We start from the raw sequence: 8,214 nt of genomic DNA, 5'->3' as shown, positions 1-8,214 counted from the left end.
AGACTATTACAAGAGACAAAGAAGGACACTACATAATGATCAAGGGGTCAATCTAAGAAAAAGATATAACAATTGTAAATATTAATGGACCCAACATAGGAGCACCTCAATACATAAGGCAAATGCTAACAGCCATAAAAGGGGACATCAACAGTAACACAATAATACTAGGGGACTTTAACATCCCACTTTCGCCAATGGAAAGATCGTCCAAAATGAAAATAAATAAGGAGACACAAGCTTTAAATAACACATTAGAAAAGATGGAATTAATTGAAATTTATGGGACATTCCATCCAAAAGCAATAGAATACACTTTCTTCTCAAGTGCTCATGGAACATTCTCCAGGATAGATCATACCTTGGGTCACAAATCAAGCTTTGGTAAATCTAAGAAAACTGAAATTGTATCAAGTATATTTTCTGACCACAACACTATGAGACTAGATATCAATTACAGGAAAACAATCTGTAAAAAATACAAACACGTGAAGGCTACACAATACGCTACTAAATAACCAAGAGATCACTGAAAAAAATCAAAGAGGAAATCAGAAAATACCTAGAAACAAATGACAAGGAAAACACGACAAACCAAAACCTTTGGGTTGCAGCAAAAGCAGTTCTAAGAGGGATGTTTGTAGCAATACAAGCCTACCTCAAGAAACAAAAAAAACTCAAATAAACAATCTAAACTTACACCTAAAGCAATTAGAGAAAGAAGAACAAAAAACCCCCAAAGTTAGCAGGAGAGAAATCATAAAGATCAGATCAGAAACAAATGAAACAGAAATGAAGGAAACAATAGCAAAGCTCAATGAAACTAAAAGCTGGTTCTTTGAAGAGATAAACAAAATTGATAAACCATTAGCCAGATTCATCAAGAAAAAATGGGAGAAAACTCAAATCAACAGAATTAGAAATTAAAAAGGAGAAGTAACAACTGACACTGCAGAAATATAAAGAACCATGAGAGATTACTACAAGCAACTATATGGCAATAAAATGGACAACCTGGAAGAAATGGACAAATTCTTAGAAAATCACAACCTTCTGAGCCTAAACCAGGAAGAAATAAAAAATATAAACAGACCAATCACAAGCACTGAAATTGAGACTGGGATTAAAAATCTTCCAACAAACAGAAGTCCAGGACCAGATGGCTTCACAGGCAAATTCTGTCAAACATTTAGAAAAGAGCTAACACCTATCCCTCTCAAACTCTTCCAAAATACAGCAGAGGAAGGAACACTCCCAAACTCATTCTACAAGGCCACCATCACCCTGATACCAAAACCAGACAAGGATGTCACAAAGAAAGAAAACTACAGGCCAATATCACTGATGAACATAGATGCAAAAATCCTCAACAAAATACTAGTAAACAGAATCCAACAACACATTAAAAGGATCATACACCATGATCAAGTGGGGTTTATTCCAGGAATGCAAGGATTCTTCAATATATTCAAATCAATCAACGTGATATACCATATTAGCAAACTGAAGGATAAAAATCATATGATAATATCAATAGATGCAGAGAAAGCTTTCGACAAAATTCAACACCGATTTATGATAAAAATTCTCCAGAAAGTAGGCATATAGGGAAATTACCTCAACATAATAAAGGCCATATATGACAAACCCACAGCCAACATCATTCTCAATGGTGAAAAACTGAAATCATTTCCTCTAAGATCAGGAACAGACAACGTTACCCACTCTCACCATTATTATTCAACATAGTTTTGGAAGTTTTAGGTACAGCAGTCAGAGAAGAAAAAGAAATAAAAGGAATCCAAATGGAAAAGAAGAAGTAAAACTGTCACTGTTTGCAGATGACATGATACTATACATAAAGAATCCTAAAGATGCTACCAGAAAACTACCAGAGCTAATCAATGAATGTGGTAAAGTAGCAGGATACAAAATTAATGCACAGAAATCTCTTGCATTCCTATACACTAATGATGTAAAATATGAAAGAGAAATTAAGGAAACACTCCCATTTACTATTGCAACAAAAAGAGTAAAATACCTAGGAATAAACCTACCTAAGGAGACAAAAGACCTGTATGCCGAACACTATAAGACACTGATGAAAGAAATAAAAGATGATACAGATGGAGAGATATACTATGTTCTTAGATTGGAGGAATCAACATTGTGAAAATGACTATACAAGCAATCTACAGATTCAATGCAATCCCTATCAAACTACCAATGGCAGTTTTCACAGAACTAGAATAAAAAAATTCACAATTTGTATGGAAACACAAAAGACCCCAAATAGCCAAAGCAATCTTGAGAAAGAAAAACGGAGCTGGAGGAATCAGGCTCCCTGAATTCAGACTATACTGCAAAGCTACAGTAATCAAGACAGTATGGTACTGACACAAAAACAGACATAAGGTCAATGGAACAGGATAGAAAGCCCAGAGATAAACCCATGCACCTATGGTCACCTTATCTTTGATAAAGGAGTCAAAAATATACAATGGAGAAAAGACAGCCTCTTCAATAAGTGCTGCTTGGGGAAACTGGACAGCTACCTGTGAAAGAATGAAATTAGAACAGTCCCTGGCACCATGCACAAAAATAAACTCAGAATGGATTAAAGACCTAAATATAAGGACAGACACTATAAAACTCTTTGAGGAAAACATAGGCAGAACACTCTATGACATAAAACACAGCAAGATCCTTTTTGACCCCCTCCTAGAGAAATGGAAATAAAAACAAAAATAAACAAATGGGACCTAATGAAACTTAAAAGCTTTTGCACCGCAAAGGAAACCATAAACAAGACGAAAAGACAGCCCTCAGAAAGGGAGAAAATATTTGCAAATGAAGTAATTGACAAAGGATTAATCTCCAAAATATACAAGGAGCTCATGCAGCTCAACATCAAAAAAACAAACAACCCAATCCAAAAATGGGCAGAAGACTTAAATAGACATTTTTCCAAAGAAGATATACAGATTGCCAACAAACATATGAAAGGATGTTCAACGTCACTAATCATTAGAGAAATGCAAATCAAAACTACAATGAGGTATCACCTCACACCAGTCAGAATGACCATCATCAAAAACTCTACAAACAATAAATGCTGGAGAGGGTGTGGAGAAAAGGGAACCCTCTTGCACTGTTGGTGGGAATGTAAATTAATACAGCCACTATGGAGAACAGTATGGAGGTTCCTTAAAAAACTACAAATAGAAGTACCATATGACCCAGCAATCCCACTACTGGACATATACCCTGAGAAAACCATAATTCAAAAAGAGTCATGTACCACAATGTTCATTGCAGCTCCATTTACAATAGCCAGGAGATGGAAACAAACTAAGTGTCCATCATCGGATGAATGGATAAAGAAGATGTGGCACATATATACAATGGAATATTACTCAGCCATAAAAAGAAACGAAATTGAGTTATTTGTAGTGAGGTGGATGGGCCTAGAGTCTGTCATACAGAATGAAGTAAGTCAGAAAGAGGAAAACAAATACCATATGCTAACACATATATATGGAATCTAAAATAAAAATGGTCCTGGTGAACCTAGGGGCAGGACAGGAATAAAGACATAGATGTAGAGAATGGACTGAGGATACGGGGAGGGGGAAGGATAAGCTGGGATAAGCAAGAGAGTAGCATTGACATATGTACACTATCAAGTGTAAAACAGATAGGTAGTCGGAAGCAGCCGCATAGCACAGGGAGATCAGCTTCATGCTTTGTGGCCACCTAGAGGGGTGGGATAGGGAGGGTGGGAGGGAGACGCAAGAGGAGGCAGATATGGGGATATATGTATACGTATATGTTATAAGGCAGAAACTAACACACCATTATAAAGCAATTATACTCCAATAAAGATGTTAATAAAAAATAAAATAAAGTAAAATAAATAAAAGATAATGTGGTATTGGTGTATGGGTGGACATATAAAACAGTGGGACAGAATAGAATCCAGAAAGAAACTTGTTCACACATGGTCAACTGAGTTTTGGCAAAGATATCACGGCTATTCAAAAGAATTTTCTTTCCAACAGTTGGTACTATATTGGTACTGTATACCCATTTATAAAAGTAAATAAATAAAGGTTAGCTCGTACTTCACTCCATTTGCAAGTTAACCCAATCATAAAATTCTAGACCTAAATGTAAAAGCTAATCTATAAAAACATCTACGAAGAAACACAGGCGAAAATCTTCATGATGTGGGGGCAGGCAAGGATTACTTACATAGGACACAGAGCATAAAGTCATAAAAGAAAAATTTATAATTGAACTACATCAAAAATAAAAACTTCTGCTTTTCAAAAAACAGCATGAAGGAAATGAAAAGGTGGACCACAGACTGGGACAAATATCTGCAAAACACGTCAGTGACAAAGGACTTGTGCCCGGGATATGTAAAGAAATTGTACATATAATTAAAAAAAAAGATAAGCAACTCAATTTTTTAAATGGGCAAAAGATTTGATCAGACATGTCACAAAACATAATATATGCAAATGGCCAGGAAACAGGAAAAGATGCTCAATGTCATTAGCCAAATTAAAATAATAATGAGATATCGCAGTTCCACACCCAATAGAATGGCTACAATTAAAAAGACTGGTGGCACTAAATTTTGGTGAGGATATAAAACAACTGGAACTCCTCTGCATTTCTTGTGGGAATGCAAAATTGCCCAACCTCTTTGGAAACCACTTTGCAGTTTCTCATAAAGTTAAGTATACACTTACCACACAACTCAACAATTTCACTTCTAAGTATTTACTCGAGAAATAAAAACATATTTCCACACAAAGCCTTGTACACATAGGATCCTAGCATCTATTGTAATAGTCAAAAAGGAGACTCAAATGTCCATTTGCAAGTGAACGGCTGTACAAATTGTAGTCCCTTTGTTCAATGAAATTAAATCTCATGAATAGATTCATAGGCAGAAAAGAATACATCCTGTATGGTCCCATGTGTACAGTATAGAAAAGGTAAATCCAAGCTAGAATGTCTTAATGCAGATCAGTGATCGCTTGGAAACAGAGCTGGTGGTGATACTGTCTACAAAAGAGAATGAGGAAACTTTTTGGATGGTGGCTGCATTCTACATGTTGATTAAATCAGTTCATACTTTTATTAAAACTCATCAAACCGTATTCTTAAAATGGGTGCATCTTGACCATATATAGATATTGTATATCATTCATATTGATTTTTTTAAAAGGATGGGCATGAATTAGTAAAGAGGGTCTTAAGGAAAGTTAATCAAGCAACATAGAGGAAGCCTGGGTACTTCCGAGAATGCCCAGTGAGGAATTCCCAGGATGAGATGGTTGAAAGCCCTTTAAAGAGAGGACAGTATAATGTTACATTATGAATCATTTAAGTGTAAAACCCAGGGGCACGTACCTTCGTTAAAATCAATTGTACCTACATTTGCTTTGTGGAGCTGATGCATGTACCAGCAGCCACATAAGATTTTTAGGGCCAGTGTCCATTCTGCCTGGTGGTAGGTCAGTCCTATACTTCTGTGTCCATCTCCATACCATTGTTTTTTAATATGACCCCCAGCTCACGTGAAGTACTTTTGTAGAAAAAGGATGAGTTCCACATCTGGGTCAGAGTGGAGCAGAGGAAAGAAAAGCTATAGAATGTGAGTCACAGTGTCCCGAAAGTTTGACATTTTTCAGGTTCTCAGCATCGGAAGGAACCACGAGTCCACAAGAGCCTAGAAATTGACAGAAATTTTGGAGAAGGCACTGACTGTTCCCTAGTCATGAGCTGGGAGACTGGCAACAATTTTATTTAAATTTCAAAGGACCGCTGACGTGTGAGCTTCAGTGACCCCATGAGCTATGAGATCACTCTTTGTTTCTAGGGCTCCTGGGCTTGTACAGACGCCTGTGGTTAAATCTACTGCCCTGAATGTACTAGGCACTGGCAGAGACAGTCCCTGTACTGGGCGGTGAACCTGAGGTCTAATGGACCTTTATAGTCCCAGCACCTTGCAGAGGACTTAGCATGGAGGGGTCATTCCATAAATGATGTTGTAATAACCGTTTGGTTCTTAATACAACTAAGACTTACCATCCATCCTGTCGTGGTCCTGTTCGACTACCGTCAGTACCCAGATCAGGGTTTGTTTCAATACTTCCTCCTCCCAGTTTCCTCATTTCTTTATTTTTTCACTTACAGATGGTTCTGTGGTTTCACTTCCTACTTGGTTTCTGAACTCTGAGCACGAGTGCTGGAGTTGAGGAGCCCTTTCACTTCAGCTTTTGTAACCTTTGCTGGGGGTGATGAGCACCATATAGTTGCTGTGTGGGCACTTGGAACTTCCCCACAGATGCTTTGCTGAGAGCCGCTGTCCTGTGGAAGGGTTCTAGCACATGAGGGAGGACGCAGGGCAAAGGACCATGTTCGAATCATCGCCCCGTCTCCTATCTGCTAGGAGACTTCAGGCAAGACATCTGGTCTCCCCCACCCTCCTTCTTCTGGTGGACTTTTTGCCCTGTGTCCTGAAGAGCTCAGAGGCCACCAGGGACCCCAGGCTCTTTCCCCAGGGTCTCTGGAATGTGTTAAGTCCTGGCTTTTTGCACATTATGGAAGGAGGAGGCTGAGACCTAAGTTAGACTAAATTTGATTCAGAAAAACACATGTGGCATTGTTGTACCGAGCACTGAAAAGAAAGTCACACATTTCACACTTGAGTCCATGAGAATCATGGCCTCACTCTTCTCTCAAGAGCTTGCTTTTCCATCTTTCCAGAAGACAACACAGCTAGATGTTCCCTCCACAGGGGAGGTCTCCTTCCTGCCCTCTGTGTGGGCCTGATCTGGCCCGGGGCCCACCTGAGCAGGAGTCGTCTCCCAGTACCTTAAGCACTTCTGTCATCCTGGTCTTTGAGGTGGAAAGACGAGGCATGCTCACCTGTCCCACTGGTCAACACCACCTTCTTTCCAGCACCTCCAAAGTGCCTGCCCTTCAGGCATTACCTTCTTCTGCGACAAGATTGGCAGGGTTAGGTGGCAGAACACAACACCCCTCAGGTATAACTCCTACACAGGTTGTACCTGGTTGTATCTTTATTGAAAGCTTAGTTCCCTAACAAGTGAGGTTCCAAAGAGGCCTCTCTTTCCCTCTAATTTCAATCTTCGTAAAAGGCAAATTCAGAGGGGAACTTTTTGGCTTATATATAGGATGGGAGACCTCGGTACACATAATCTCAGAGAGGGGCAGTAGTGGAGTCTAAATGTTTATCCAATTTACTGTTTTTGTTGGTGGTGATTGGTCTGTTATTATTTTTGAGTCAGATTCATTTTAAGAAATAAGTGGAAGATGGGTCTCTTGTTTTCACAGGCACTGTGCCAAGCATTTCAGACACTTACGAATATCATTAGTTAATTATCATATTTACTGTCAATAGCACTCATTAATCTCATGTGGTCCTCTGAAGAGAGGAGCCCTTCAGAGCATAATTGGTGCAGGCTGAAGCATCTCTATCCCCCTAGGGAAAAATTCTATGAAATCTGCACCTCGGGATTGGTGGCGAGACCACCCCGTATGCTTCTTTGGCACCATCCTCTGTAGCCCCTCAAAGTTCACAACACCGCTGCCTTCCACCAAAGCAATGGAAGGTCTTCTTTGATTCCCTTTTACCAACTTTACTGAGCTCCTTCTGTGTGTCGAATACTGTGCTAGTGATAGAAAGAGAGAGGAGACGTGTCCCCTCCCCTCAAAGGAGTTCATGGTCTCATGGTGCAGATAGAAAGACAAACAAATGATATTGATTGTATGGTGACATCTGCAGTAGTAGAAACAGGTACATGTGGCTCAGGAAAGGGAAGGAGGAGCTCTCTCTGGAGGATGAAAAGAGTCACAGGGACATAAATGCCTGTGTTTTAAAGGATGAATAGGAGTCTACCATGCAGATGTATCAGATAAAAGGTATGGCTACATGAGGATCCATTGCCTCTCCTCCTTTCCATCCCCACCCCTGCTCTAGTGGGAAGATCTAGGGTACATGGTAGTTGGAAAACAGAAGGAGAAAGTAGCTATGGGATTTCACTTTGGAAAGCAAGGCACTACTAGCTGTTGAAAAAGGTCAAATTCATAGCAATAATAATAACAGTAAACACCCACCTAGCGCTTACTATGTGCCAGGTATAGTTCTAAGTACTTACATGTATTAACTCA

The sequence above is a fragment of the Lagenorhynchus albirostris genome, chromosome 6 (genome assembly GCF_949774975.1).
Source record: "Lagenorhynchus albirostris chromosome 6, mLagAlb1.1, whole genome shotgun sequence".
In the NCBI taxonomy this organism is placed as follows: Eukaryota; Metazoa; Chordata; class Mammalia; order Artiodactyla; family Delphinidae; genus Lagenorhynchus; species Lagenorhynchus albirostris.
The sequence above is the reverse complement of the archived record's forward strand: the minus strand, read 5'-3'. Positions refer to the sequence as shown.